At 41.6% G+C, this 15,386-nt stretch overlaps 1 long non-coding RNA gene across 3 annotated transcripts in view; it reads left to right on the forward strand.

Annotated features, from left to right (window-relative positions):
- The first annotated feature begins 7,282 nt into the window (after window positions 1-7,282).
- LOC135115062 (uncharacterized) overlaps window positions 7,283-15,386 on the forward strand; it is a 39,561-nt gene continuing 31,457 nt past the window's right edge. The window contains exon 1 of one of the 3 annotated variants that reach the window (XR_010275788.1): window positions 7,283-7,412. This is a non-coding gene — a long non-coding RNA (uncharacterized LOC135115062). Of the gene's footprint in view, window positions 7,466-15,386 lie in introns of all 3 variants that reach the window. The other 2 variants (XR_010275786.1, XR_010275787.1) reach the window with 2 other exon arrangements.

Here is a 15,386-nt window from a genome sequence, read left to right on the forward strand (position 1 = left end):
GTGACACAGCCAGCCGTTCCTCCAGGGGAAGACCTCGGAGCTCAGTGACCGATCTTTTGGTGGAACTGAGACCACTCACACACAGCGGGACCACGACCTCTCGGCTTACATCCTTTACCTATTTGCTGTTGGTCAACAGGGGCTACACATTGAGGCTCGCCCATCTACCTCGCATAACAAAATGTAACACATTGGAAGTGCATCTGTGGTAACTGATTTTCATGTGATCCAGAAAAAGAATGGATAAAAGCATTATTAAAGATGTCCTAAATATTCTGATATATCCTGAATATCCTGTCATGGTCTTGGCAGGCAAGCATGCTTTTGATGATTTTCCATATCATATCACAATAAACTGGTGGGATATTTATCCTTTGACTTTCGGCATTGCGAGAGAGCCATCACTATACAAATTACCGACTTCTGTCCAACGTATTAACATTCCTGGCGATCATTGCAACAGTTCATTGACACACATAAAGTTTGTAGGGCATTTCCGTCAGATATAATAACAGTCACAACAATTAGAGCCTTCAGCCTGCCGAACATGAATGACACCAGAGTAATGGAGTTTAATGTTTATTGACTTTACTCACCGCGAGGTTCGTGCCCTTTACGCCGCGAAGGAGACACGGAAAACATGGCGTGTAATTTTACCATAGATGAAAAATACCGAAAGAAAAACTGAACCAAGCTCCCCAATTCTAGCGGAAGAAGAGCCGAGGGTACTACCAAAAAATACTTTATGAAACTGACGGGGATACTGAGACTTTATTGGTCGCTATATAAAGACGCGGTTGCTTTCTGGGTCATCTTCCTCGACCATTTTTTCCGGTTCGACCCAAATCCCCCCCAATTCTCCGCATGTGACTCCTTGCAATCCTCGAGGCTCAGGGGCGCGGGGAGACTCCTTGGGTGTAATGCTGCTTCTCTCTCTCTCTCTCTCTCTCTCTCTCTCTCTCTCTCTCTCTCTCTCTCTCTCTCTCTCTCTCTCTTGGTTGTGAGGTTTTCTGTCTTCTCCCTCTTTTTCTTCCTCCTCCTCTTCCTCCTCTTCCTCCTCCTTTCTTCATCTTATCATTGCTTCCACCAAGATCTTACCCCCTCACCAATCATAGGTTGGCATGTCCATTTTGCTCTCTCTCTCTCTCTCTCTCTCTCTCTCTCTCTCTCTCTCTCTCTCTCTCTCTCTCTCCTCTCTCTCTCTCTCTCTCTCTCTCTCTCTCTCTCTCTTTCTCTCTCTCTCTCTCTCTCTCTCTCTCTCTCTCTCTCTCTCTCTCTCTCTCTCTCTCACACACACACACACACACACACACACACACACACACACACACACACACACACACACCTAATCCCTACTTTTCTACAGCCGTGTTTTAATCTCCAGCTTTGAATTCCAACTAAAAATAATTTAGGGTCGTGCGTGGAGGCGGGAATGAAGGCAGGGGAAAAGGAAGGCACCATTCAGTGTGTGGAGAAGCGAGTAGGGACACCTCTGGCCTGCTAATGACTCACTTCTTACTTCACTTGATTAAACCGAGACAAATTTACTGCACCTGAATAAAACTACATGTACATACTAAAAGAAATTGATGTCCCTTGTACTTATACTCTGAACTTGCAACACGATTTGAGTCTGAGGAGAAGCTATACTAGTTAAATGATTAAAGAAATACTAGAAGGTACTTTTCGCCTGGTTACTGAATGAATAATACTAGTTTCAGGTATTTCACAATTAAGTAAAGTAAGTGCTCTGTTGGTTCATATCTTAGGTTGTGTAGTAAAAAAAAAATTATCGCCTCTTGGACTAATCCTCCCAGAGTGATTAGAACCATTGTCGAGTATTTTCAATTCAACACTATTCAAAATTAACTGTAGCACGCGTTATTTTCTTTGAATCTCTCTTAAAATAGGTCTTCCATAATGATTGTTACCAGTGTCAGGTACTTTGAAATCATCGCCATTCAGAATTCAGTAAGAGTGTGTTGCGTTTGCCTCGGGTTCCACAGCAAAGTACTCACTGCTCTCATAAAGGGTGCCAGTGGTCATACTTTCGTTAGCCCGTCCCGCTGTATATCAGTTTATTCTTGTTACACTACGTTGGTAAAGTTAGCGTAGTTAGGTTACCCGAGATAAATTGGAAAACAAGAGCTAATTGAGGAGAAGTTAAAGAACTCAGGTAAAGTTGGGCTCTGTGCGTCACTCGCCCCCTTGGGTCGCTCTCTCTCTCTCTCTCTCTCTCTCTCTCTCTCTCTCTCTCTCTCTCTCTCTCTCTCTCTTAAATTAGTAGTGGAACAGAATTCGCGGGCAGGAAGGTAATTTGTGCTGACTGGTGGAGGACAAAGGGGACATTCTGGAGGGGAAAATTATTCATGGTGCACAGGTGAGGTGGAAGCTCCAATCCTCAGAGCCGAAGAAGGGAGCAAGAGAAAAAAATAGTCCCCTTTTTTTTCATGCGGCGCGGTTCTGTTTATCTTTTGCTTCCCTTTATCGCGCCACTCTTTTGATGCTGGTTATTCTAATAGAGGAGAACTGAGCAGAATAGATTTTGTGCATGTGGGATGAATGAAATCACTCGTACGGGATTTAACCACTCGGATTGTGAAGATACTGAGTGAATCATACATACATGCATAGGAACCTGAAGTAAAATATTGGTCTCATTCACAAGTCAGCGTAGATCAGGTAAAATCACAAGCTTTGATATCAGTAATGTGTATGTAGGTGGAGTCGTGTGTTAGTCAGCTGCATCCCCAAGCCAGAGCAGACAGCTAATAATATGTGAATATATGTTAAAGGATTGCCAGAATCTAAGTGGAAGGGGAAAGGACGGAGAGAGAGAGAGAGAGAGAGAGAGAGAGAGAGAGAGAGAGAGAGAGAGAGAGAGAGAAGAGAGAGAGAGAGAGAAGAGAGAGAGAGAGAGAGGGGAGAGGATTAAACTAGTCGTACTCTGACAGCCGCATGAAATACATTAGCATACATATAAAGCTTCAGGTATACAGACTGACAGGCGGCACAAGGGCAGATAGACAGCAGGCAGAGAGTAACAATCAAACCGCCCAACTCTCATCTGACAATGCTCACTTCATTCCAGTCTTTACTATTTTTCCTGGTGGGGAAATGCGTGCGTGCGTGTGTGTGTGTGTGTGTGTGTGTGTGTGTAAGGATTTTGTGTTTGGCGTATCACCTCACCTCTTACTACCTAGCGTTCACACCTGTCTGATAGGCCATACGTGAGATACCGCCGCCGCCGCTCTCACCTCCACTCTATATGTGCGCCGGCCGTGTGGTGTAGCGGGCGCCCCTCCACCTGCCGCCACTATCTTCACGGTTACTGAACGCCAAACTAATGCAATAACCAGCCGGCCACGCAAGGTCGCCTAGTTAGGAGCAGCGGCGAGATATCCCGGCTGGGTGAGAGTAATGAGAGGTGCGGAGGGGCGGGAGGGAGGATAGGGGGCAAGGGAGGTGGGAACGAGATAGGAATGTAGAAAGGGAGGGAATGCCACAGGACACCACGTAAACAAGAGAGTATTACAGAATGTAGTATTAAGGGATCTTGCGGCGGCGTATGGGACTAGGGCGCTGGGGATTGTAGGTAAAGATGTGGGCAGAAGTGTATGGGAGACAAAGGTGGACGTTAGGTGAGGGTTTAGCCCAAGAAAGGTGTGGAGTAGGTGACTGAACAGATTATTAAAGGTGGAGTAGAGGAAGAAGAGGGCGCTGTATGGGAGAAGAGGAATGAGGGGAGTGGCCAGGACCGTATATTAAACACGCAGGAATACTTGATTGTGAGGGTGTGTAGAGGAGGATGCTGCTCCGTGTTTCTAAATGTGCACAATACCTCGATTAATCATTTCAGTGCCATGAGCGGATGTTGTTGAGCCAATTCTTTCCTTCGTGATTTCTTTCCCCGACATTATCCTATTATTTCGTCCGGCAGTTTTTCCCTTCATGCTCCGATTCCATTCTTTTGTTTCCAGATCTCGTGCTTTACCGTGCAAGCTGAGGCTCTCAAAAATGTAGTTCTGGTCTGCGGTCTGTTTAGTTTGTGGTTAGCAAGCCACGTATACTTCTTTTAATTTCTGTTTGTGCAGCTTTTTTTATTATTTGTTTATTTCTTCTGCCTCTCATGTTTTTGTATCTTCCGTATTATATATTATGCATGCGTACACTTCTGTTTCCATTTTTCAATCCTGTTTGCTCTAAAGGAAACAAATCACGGACGAATGATCATAAACTACACGAAAACAGATTAGAAAAGGATACAGGCAAAAACAGATTCACAAACAGGGTTTTATATGAATGAAGTAAGTGCACACACATTAAACAATTTAAAGAGGAAACTGGATCAACTCATGGATGATGATGGCAGATGTCAAGTTTTAAGTGCTCAGTATCTGCTTTGTGTAATCTATCTAGTCTTTTGTCTTCTCCTTATCGTCATGTACTCTGATGTTTTTTTTTATTTATCTATTTATTTTTTCTTACAGGTCTTTTGGCCCCTGTTTCTGTAGCCTTTCATATTCCTTGCCTGCTTCTGCATACCTTACTCTCCTCATCTTGTGTGCTAAATACTTTACTTACATTCACTCGAGTTTCACTTCTCAATTTATTTAGTTTGAGATTCAAACATGCAATTCTTTTTATTTCTGTTTGCGCAACTTTTCATAATAAATTCTGACGTCCTTTCCTTGCTTCCTTTTACTCTTGATTTCATGCACTCTACATTCTAGTTGCATTCACTTCTCTTTCCTTGCTTTCCTATTTCCTAATTACTTTACTATGAAGAAAGTCACGTATATGTCTCTGGATTCCTATTTCTGCAGCCTTTTATTATTTCCTTTGTTTTTAATCTATGTTCTTTATCTAATGTATTATTTATTTTGCATGTATTTACTCGTTTCCTTTTTTTTATTTCAACGTTGACAAGCCACATATATGTATTTCAATTTCTGTATGTAACTTTTCACGTTTTTTTTATTTCTTGTATTCTTTATCTAATGTATTTCATATTTTGCAAGCATTTACGTATGTTTCCTTTTTTTTTCGAGGTAGACCAAACGTAGTCCTTTTAGTCTCTGTGAATATAACTTTTCACATTCTTTTGACTACTTTTTGTATTCTTTATCTACTGTATTATATATTTCACATGCATTTATTTCTATTTAATTTTTCTATCTGATTTATTATAAGGTGAGCAAAATACACATGCTTCTTTTAGTTCCTATGTATGTAACTTTCCACGTTCTTTGACTACTTCTTGTATTATTTATTTAATGCATTTCATATTTTTACACGCATGCATTTTCTTTTACTAACCCATTTCCTGTCCAGGCGCCGAGGAGACCATGCCCCAGTTCTGTCTCCCGAAATAAACCCTCCTTTCGAAGTGACCTTTCAGTGACCTCCAGTAACATCTCCCCTGACATCACCCTGAGTTGGCTCGATTCGGCGGCAATGCGGAAATTACAAGACTCTATATGACACTATCAGGTCGGAGTATTTCCTATCGTATTATTATTTTTTCTTCCTGCCGTCCTGCTGATTTGTTTTACGGCGTGTCCCGGAGTGTGGCCTTACCTGCTTTTTTTCTTAACTTTTTTCTTTATATTGGTGATTTTACTTTCTTTATGTAGCTGGTTCTGGTTCTTTTTTTTTTTTTTTTTTTTTTTTTTTTTTTTTTTGTGTGTGTGTGTGTGTGTGTGTGTGTGTGTGTGTGTGTGTGTGTGTGTGTATGTGTGTGTTTTAGCCTAGTGAAGTGTTGTATGAGCTCCATGCACACAACGGTTCATATGTATAAATTCAACTGTTGCTCATGTCAGAATGCGAATAAGCTGAATTTTACTCACATTCTATCACACACACACACACACACACACACACACACACACACACTATCCAACATTTGATTTTCCAGAGCTGAGTGAATTAACAAACACACACAAACCCACACACCAGCTTCCCTCTTATCGCCAAATCTACTTATATGAAATATTCTGCATTTTCTGCCTTCATATTTCTGAGTTTTATAGTGCAAGTCCCTCTTTTCCTCCCTCTCCCCCTCCTTTCTCCCTAGCGTACGTCAGCAGATCACCCAACGCAGGAACGCCAGTCATAGTAATTATCATACTTAAAGGGGTCATATCATATTGCCGAGGTCTGCTTTATTGATTAGGACACCGACTGAATCGCGGTCAGTAAACAAGGTGTAATCGCCGAACCAATTAAGGGAAGCGTACTGAGCGAGTTTGCTTTAGCTTAGCAGGGATAGGAGAGGTTACTTGATCGGCGGTACACGGTGTGGTGGCGTAACCTGATGCGAGGGGAGGTGTTTGTGTGGAAGTGAGGCGATGTCGAGGTAAGGCAGTGTGTCGAATGATGTGGTGCAGGCTGTGGAGGGTTCATAAGAAAAGATTTGTATGAAAGAATAAATGAATGTGGTGACGCAGCAATGTGGGCGTGGATGACTGGGAGGAAGGCAAGCGGGAGAAATGGAACGAGCTGACGAACACGGAAAATGAATATGAATTTCTATAAATACGAGTATGCACACATTCACGGTATATTTACTCACACGTTCAAAATAGAACATCTAATACTGAGAAAAAAGAAGACAAAAACATTTGAAAAATAAGTGAAAGCACTGAATGAAAACAAGATCAAGCACTCCGGCCAGGGAAGACAAGGAAAGTTACATGAGTTCAGTTATATTAAGTTGGGATGTGATAAGTTACATTATATTCCATAACATGACTTAGCTATTCTAACACAACCTATCGTAACCCCACACGAATTATAGATGGGTTGGCTGGTCATGTGATCCTGAATGATAAAAGGTGACAGGCTGTGAGACAAAGCAATATAACGATGTAACTTATAGCAGGTGGCGAACTTCCAGTCTATTTATGTTTCCCCTACCAAACTGAAGCCCCATTTTCTTACAAGATTATTTGTGTATTCGCAATGATGTACGTTTTTCGTTACTTCTGCGGCAAGTGACGACTCCATCCGGATCATATGCCCCAAAGCATTCATCCGACAAGCTGATTGTATTGGTTTCACACAGCAAAGCAATAAAAAAATCACCATTGAACATTCTCTCTCTCTCTCTCTCTCTCTCTCTCTCTCTCTCTCTCTCTCTCTCTCTCTCTAGTTACTTTTGAACTGTTCGTCTGAATCTAGTAAATTTCTGGAACAAAGCTATCCATATGAGAAAATCTAAAATCATTACTGTCATTAGTCATTACTGGCATTAGTCGTGTTTCGGGAGGTAAGTACTCCCTGAAACCACCTCGTTGAAAAGACTAATCTGGTGACGTCACAGATTCAGTTTGTGGTCGCTTTGCTCTTGGGCAGTCTGCTGAGGCCGAGCCAGTCAGTGACCAACCTCGTGCGGGTGGAGTTGTTCTTACGTGAGTTTGTTGTGTTGACTTCATTATATGTCTTGTTCTTCCATGCATTCCAGGTAAGGCAAGAAGGATCGGTGTTTTACATTGTACAGTTAGTGTTGGGAGTGCTACAGTGAGTAATTCTATTGATGGAGTTTTGAATGTTCGTGTCGTAATAGACGCGGAAAGTACTGGAACATTCCTCGCGGCACAGGATATTCAGTGGGGATTTTCCTGCTTGGATATGTAACTTCAAATACTTGTTTACAGTCGGCATCCTGCTGCATTCTTAACATAATAAATTACGTATAACGTACGAGTAGGAGTTCTGTTACTAACATGAGGAAATTATATACTCTACTGTGTTTGGCAAAAATAGTTTCATGACCTGGATTACGTGTATTATTATTGTAATGAACATGTTGCAGGTTGCGGAGTCATTTGAGATATAGAATCGGTCATAGAGGAAATAATCATATACTTATGCATTTTGTAGAATTACTTAATTACGTACAGGAAAAAATCTTCAAATTTGAAGATGTGGCGAGACGGTAACCAGTAACGTAAGCACTGGTCATAATAGATGTCGATCTCAATTTATGTACGTGGCGCCTTTGCAGTGTACGGAAGTGTAGCAGACAAGTGTTTACCCGTCCCTTAACCGCATTCCCCTAAATTAACAAGTGCTCCCCGACATCCGTTTCACCCCACCTACCACTCGGCCTGCTTACATTGCCTTCCACTGCCTTCACCTGACCCACATTCACCCGCCAACCCACACATCTAGCGACACACACACACACACACGCACACACACACACACACACACACACACACCTTTCATGTGGTGATATAGGGTAGTCTCCTCCCGCCTTGTATCTTTTCACTGACAAACAACCGATACATTACTTTTTCTACACTTGACTCCTGCATCTTTATCTTTCAGCGAGACTCAGCACTATAGGCATGAGTACGTACAGTGTGTGTCCCCCGGCGTTTGCTACCCTATATTTACCCTTGTTGAATCACCGCCGCCTGCTTTATTGTGCGTAAATGTAAAGTGATATGGAAACTATGCCCGCATTATTTATCCACATATATAAACACATCACACACAGCGATCTACAGTCATCCACGTACACACACACACACACACACACACACACACAAGAGAAGGATGTAGCGGGTCATAATAACAATTGGCAATGAAAAATAATTGTTACCATGCATGTGTGCTAGAAGAGAAGTGCTTATATGGTTACCTGACAGACGCAATAGGCACTCCCTGGAGGTTATAGAAACTGAGAGAGCAGTGGTGGGGGTCAGTCACCCTTTAATCCTAAGAGAACGTGTATATATATATATATATATATATATATATATATATATATATATATATATATATATATATATATATATATATATATATATATATATATATATATATGGACACAGCTTTTGCTTTATTATTATTATTATTATTATTATTATTATTATTATTATTATTATTATTATGTATTTTCTATTTGTTTGATCAGTTTATGGTAGATATGGTTTATTTCAATCATGTTCACTTATGTTCTTGCATTATTATTGCTGCTATTGGTAGTGGTGGTGGCGATGGTGGTGGAGTCGTCACGAAGTCCTAGGGGGGAATGGGCAAGGAGGAAGGGGTAACCTGGTGAGACAATTCACCACCTTGATTAGTTCTCTTCTGATGTGCAAATTAAAAGGCCGCCATCAGCACTCTGGTAATGAGGTTGTCAAACACACCCTATCGAACTAAATTTTCACTTCCTGACCGCATATTTCAATTTACTGCCTAATCACATGCACTTTTTCGTCTCCCGGTTTATGATACATCATTTTTTTTTTTTTTACAGTAGAGAGGTCGTCCTAAAAAGTGGGTAATTAGACGATTAATTGAGATTCTTGTATTTCTATACTGACATAATTATTTATGAAATTCAAAATATCAGTGTGATGGTAATAATGATGACTGTGTGATGAGAAATGGTGTTGGTGTGGATGATAATGGTGCTTAATGGTGATGCTGATATTAGATAATGTAGAGCGTTATACGGATAGCTAGGAATTGATGAATAGATAGATAAATTGATACATTGATAAATATTGATAATGATAAATATTGATAATGTCAGTAGACAGATACCACAAAAGTATATAATAGCCGTGATTAGCACGAATTCCATTGCAACTGGAAAACAGAGAAAAAAAAAACGGACAGCGCAGCAGTTAGAGAGAGAGAGAGAGAGAGAGAGAGGAGAGAGAGAGAGAGAGAGACGAGGAACATGGGAGTACCAGCTAACAAGGTTATCGGTTTATAACGTGGTTCCCTGTTCTAAAAGACTGCTCTCTTCTACGGAATCAATCATCACTACTGGTTGAGGGAGGAGGAGGAGGAGGAGGAGGAGGAGGAGGAGGAGGAGGAGGAGGAGGAGGAGGAGGAGGAGGAGGAGGAGGAGGAGGAGGAGGAGGAGGAGGAGGAGGAGGAGGAGGAGGAGGAGGAGGAGGAGGAGGAGGAGGAGGAGGAGGAGGAGGAGGAGGAGGAGGAGGAGGAGTGAGAGGGTGTAGGATAGTTATAAAGCTATAACAGAGGAGAGATATAAAGCTGCATGCGGTTAGAACCAGAGAGAGAGAGAGAGAGAGAGAGAGAGAGAGAGAGAGAGAGGCGATGACAAAGGAGAAGAGAAAGAGAAAGAGAGAGAGAGGACAGAGGGGCGGGTTCGGAAGTTATATATCTTGCCTGGATTATTTATGCTGGCTGTGTTTCCCGGCCGACACTACCACACGCCCAGCCCGGATTTATTTCTGAGTGCGGGAATTATTTTCTTTTGCGCCCCAGGGGAAGTCTTCAGTCTGCACTGAGACGGGGAAGTGAGGGCACGGACTCTTACTCCTCTTCACTCTTTGGCTCGTGCTCCTGAACGCTTTGAACTCTCATTGAGGTTGTTTTTTAAGAACCCTAGAGATGTTTAGTGGAGCTCTCATTGATGCTTTTTCCTCATTCATCACGTATCTCTCGTAACTTGTCATTAAAATCGTGAAAATAGTCTTGTTAACTTACTGCGCTTTCATTACTACTGTTTTCGGATGCTCGAGGGATGTTTAGTGGAGCACTCATCGATGTTTTCCCTCATTAATTACGTGTCCTTGTTAGATTTTGACTATGCTTTGGGCACTGGCACTTTTTTTTCAGCCTCATTTGTTGCCCATGACCAGATCCCCTCTAAAAAAAATATCAGTAGAATCGAAAGATATTCTGTAAACTCCAGTAACTTCAATTAAGCGTGTTGCAAATAGTCGAGGTACACGTTTGAGAGTAGAAACCGTTACCTCATATTTAGAAGTGTCTTACTCGCTTCATGGCTCGACAGTTTCTTGTCTCGTAATTTATCTACCTGTCTCATATTCTCTCTGTGGCTTTCCTCGTCTCTCTTCTTCATCTCACACCTCCTTTCATTCTCTCTTCCCCCTCTATTACCATTATCATGTCAGGCGTTCGTGTCTTCTTCAGTCTCTCTCCCTTGCCAGGATCTTCGGGATGCGAGAAACGTTCCTGACCTTGAGAATGACTCTTACCGATGGGATTGTCACTAATTAGCACCAGTTTTTTCTGTGGCCAATAAGACATCAAGGGTGCTGGATTTTTGTATGCTAATTCTTGCGTGCAAAGAGAGAGAGAGAGAGAGAGAGAGAGAGAGAGAGAGAGAGAGAGAGAGAGAGAGAGAGAGAGAGAGAGAGAGAGAGAGAGAGAGAGAGAGAGGAGAGAGAATGTGGTTAATAAAATATATCAATTTGATTTGGTTTTCGGAAAACACTAAAGAGTTATATGCCAATTAAAGTCAAGTGCTCGGTGATATGTGTAGGCGTGTGAGGGACTGGTAAGCGGACTACTAGCCACGTGTTTTGCTCATTAAATTGTAGCTAAAAGCGTTCGCTGAAAGCTATGTGGCTATAAATTTTTATGAATTCATAGGCAATACTGTTATAAAATGCCGAGGCTGGTGGTGGTGGTTGTGGTGTTGGTAGTGCTGCTGCTGCTGCTGCTGCTGTTGCTGCTGCTGCTGCTGCTGCTGGTAGTGCTGCTTCTACTGGTATTGTTACTTGTATCGTAAAACCTTCTGTGGCTCTTGGGATTTGAAAGTTAGTGAACCAATGGACGAATGAAAATGGGCTAGAAGTATTGATAAAATAAGGTGTTCAGAAGAAAGAAGACTAGTTTAGGTGAACGGATGAAATACATTGGTGGGTGGCGGACGAACGAAAGGTGGAGGATTAACGAAAACAGACAGATGTACAAAAGAAAAAAAGATATGTGGAAGAAAAAAAAAAAAAACTAGTGAGGGTGAACAGATGAAATGTAGTAGTAGAGGTGAAGGGCGGGCAAAGTTAGTGAAGCATCCGTGGCCGGTATGAAACCAAGGAAGCTGAGGGAAGGTGTGCAGCACTCCTGACGTGGAAACCGATTGCCGGAGTCATGTGCAGGAACGAAAGACTAAACGAACCATCTGTTACGTGGTGCACTTCCGAGTCTTCCTTAGATGCGCAGTGCTCGAGGGAAATGGAGGAATTCCTGATCCTTAACGAATGGTGTGAAAGTTTATTTTATTGATTTTTAACGTCACAATCTGTATCCCGATGGTAGGATGGCAAGGTTATGACCGGTGAAGCTTCAGTGAGATCTGTTTGTGTACAGTGAGTTTTGGAATTCAGTTGTTGAATTGTGTTGTTTCTTTATATATTTGGAAAATTTGTCCTTGCCATAACACAGATTTTCACTCTCTCTCTCTCTCTCTCTCTCTCTCTCTCTCTCTCTCTCTCTCTCTCTCTCTCTCTCTCTCTCTCTTAGAGCGCACACAGTCTGTGTGGTGGTGTGGTGTCTGTGATGGCGTGCTGTGTTAGGATTACAATGCTATTCATATTTACGTAGTTTTAATAGCATCTAAAAAATATATACAAGTAAGTAGAGAATTCGCATGTATTTTTGACTCCACTGCTTCATTATCATGGTTGAAAATAAAGCTGCAAAGGAATTCTTAAAATTGTCGCACACAGTTGAATTCTCAGTTTTATGATATTCTATCCGATTACATTTTTTTCCCCCTTGGTTGTATATATTAAAATAATCTGTTTTTTTTTCACATTAACTCAGTTGCTTTTCCGAAAAGTTAGACATGGACTCGTTTTCTCATTTTCTATTATGGTCCCCCCAAAAAAGAAGTGTTATCAGGTGTCCACATGTCCATATATTGACTTGTCCTTATATAGAGACGTGTCCTGCAAGACTCTTATTAGTGCGAGCTCGAGACTTCATGATTCCCACCGTTGAACAGTCACCCCATGTATTTCACCCACTGAAGCTGACCAAATAAGCTGCTGCATTGAAGGATGAGGCCCGTACCGAAAAGGATGTTGAAGATGATAGATAGGAGGGTAAGAGAAGAAGGAGAAGGTGGAGGAAGAAGAGGAAGAAATAGTGGAAGTGTGGTTGGAGGTGGAAAATGAAGTGGAGGTGGGAAATGAGGTGAGGGAAGAGGAGAAGGAGAAGAAGGAGAATGAGAAAGAGGAGGAGGAGGAGGAGCAGAAGGAGAAGGTGAAGCAGTAGGAAGAGAAGAAAGAAAAGGAGGAGGAGGAGGAAGGGGAACGGAAAGAGGCTGTGGAGGCTGAGGCGTTAACTTGCGGCCTCTCTGAAACATAAGGAGAGGGATTTACGTCAAGAATATCGAGGAATAAAATTCATGGCTCGCCTGAGGAAGAGGAAAGGACCATTATATCCACGAGGAGTTATCGATATTTTCTCTTTATGTATTGGATTATATATCGCGCCTCTCAACGCCGGGAGACGAAGGGCGCCTCTCAGATACTGGAGGAAGGTGTGCTAGTGACGCTTCTCTCCATCTGGGAAAAGTTGTGGTCATAATGTTAATAATTGCCGTGTATGGATTGGTGGTCGTGGTAATGTGCTTGTTGTAATGGTGGTGGTGAGAGAGAGAGAGAGAGAGAGAGAGAGAGAGAGAGAGAGAGAGAGAGAGAGAGAGAGAGAGAGAGAGAGAGAGAGAGAGAGAGAGAGAGAGAGTGAGTGAGTGAGTTTGGTTCTGCGTTATAATTGAGTGTACAGTTGTCAGTGGTTTGCACGTTATCGTGACAGAAGCTTTCTCGAGTTTTAAAGAGTAATGCGAACACAGTACCTTGAAATTCATATATTTTTTTTTCTCTCTGCCGAATAACTCGCCTGACATTATCATAGGTGTGTGAATTAATGTTTTAGTGGCACAAGAAAGACTCGAAACACGTGCAGAAGATAAGGTTGTGCAGGAAGAGAAGCCGCACCGCAGCGACCACCAGCATGCCGTCATGGAAATAAGAAATACTGTGAAGAAAGGTTGTGACAATTCGTAGAGAGGAAACGGCACATTGTATTGATTAGATTAAAGGAGAACAGTAAGATCTGAAAAAAAGAGAACTGCGGAAAAGCTTGATTTTTTTTGTGGGGGGGGGCATTTTTCATTGAAAATTTGTCGAATTCCAAAGACGACAGAGTAAAAAGGGTTTTTTTTTTTTTTTTTTTTCTTTTTACTGAATAATCAAATCAAAGGGAGACGCGTTGAGTTATCCAGAACACTTGAATTTTTCGTATAGGTCACACTATATTTAGGAGCTTCTTTGTTCGTAGATATTTTTAGAAAGATCTATAAAGAACTTGGTTTTCAGCATCATATATAATGCACTCTTCTCTGTTAGTCTCTCTGCTAACAGCCCGTGTGTGTGTGTGTACCTGCCAAACTGTGACCTTTTTTTTTTCCTATAAGTGTATTTGTATCTCTCTCTCTCTCTCTCTCTCTCTCTCTCTCTCTCTCTCTCTCTCTCTCTCTCTCTCTCTCTCTCTCTCTAATATCCGTCTGGCATCCATATACAAACTAAATGGAATTTTGGAAATGGGGAGAGAGAGAGAGAGAGAGAGAGAGAGAGAGAGAGAGAGAGAGAGAGAGAGAGAGAGAGGGAGAGGAGGAAGGGGAAGGGGTAGGAGGTAGGAGGTAGTAATATTAGTGGTAGTCCTAGTAAATGAAAAAATGAATTGATCAGACTTTGGGGAGGAAGGAATGGTAATGATGAAAGAAAGATGAAGTGAGAGAATGAGAAGGGGGATGGACAGAAAGGTAGAGAGGGGAGGATAATGGAATAATAAAACAAGTGATACTTATAGATACCAACAACCTTGTCTGGCTTTTCTAACATTTACACCTGTCATTCAAACTGTCTTTGTGTTTACTAACCTAATGGAATGTCTGTCTATCTCCTGTCTTTCCCGATCTTAGTCTCTTTCACTTTTCCGTCTCTGTCTTTGTATCAATTTTCTCTCTCTTATCTGCAAACGAGGGAAGCTTCAAAAAGAAAATGAAAGCAGGGCACTAAAGGAAAACGAGAGTTGAATGGGACACTTAAGTAAACTGAAATATACTCGTATAAAACTATGTATCATATGAGAGGAAAAAATTAAGTCTAAATTACGATAATAAAACGAGTGGAAGATGGCAGCAGCAAAATGAACCTGGACGGAGAAAGGCCTGACTTTTATGTATATTAGGAGTGCATAGTGTACTGTACAGTGTTCGTCGAAGTCTCCCCTTTCACTTGTCTGTCACCTGCCTAATTAAATTGACGTCTAGGTCTTTTTTCTTTATTTTTGCTATCTCTTTTCTAACTCTTCCTGGACCTTTTCCTTTTCCTCACCCTCTTCATTTGCTATTTAGGCCATTTTTTTTTTTTTTTTTTTTGTTACTCATACGTTTTTTTTTTTTTTTTGGCATCTACGCCTCGTTTTCTTTGTTTTCTTTTTTTTTTTATTCTTACTGGTGGCTTTTAATCGTGAAAAATTATCCAGGGAAAAAGAAAAGAATGACGAAGGAGGTGAAGAAAAAGAGAAAGTGAAAGATGTGGAAAGTAAAAGAAAGAACAGGAAAGAAAGTCAAGAGA

Source organism: Scylla paramamosain, chromosome 28, assembly GCF_035594125.1.
Source record: "Scylla paramamosain isolate STU-SP2022 chromosome 28, ASM3559412v1, whole genome shotgun sequence".
Taxonomy (NCBI): domain Eukaryota; kingdom Metazoa; phylum Arthropoda; class Malacostraca; order Decapoda; family Portunidae; genus Scylla; species Scylla paramamosain.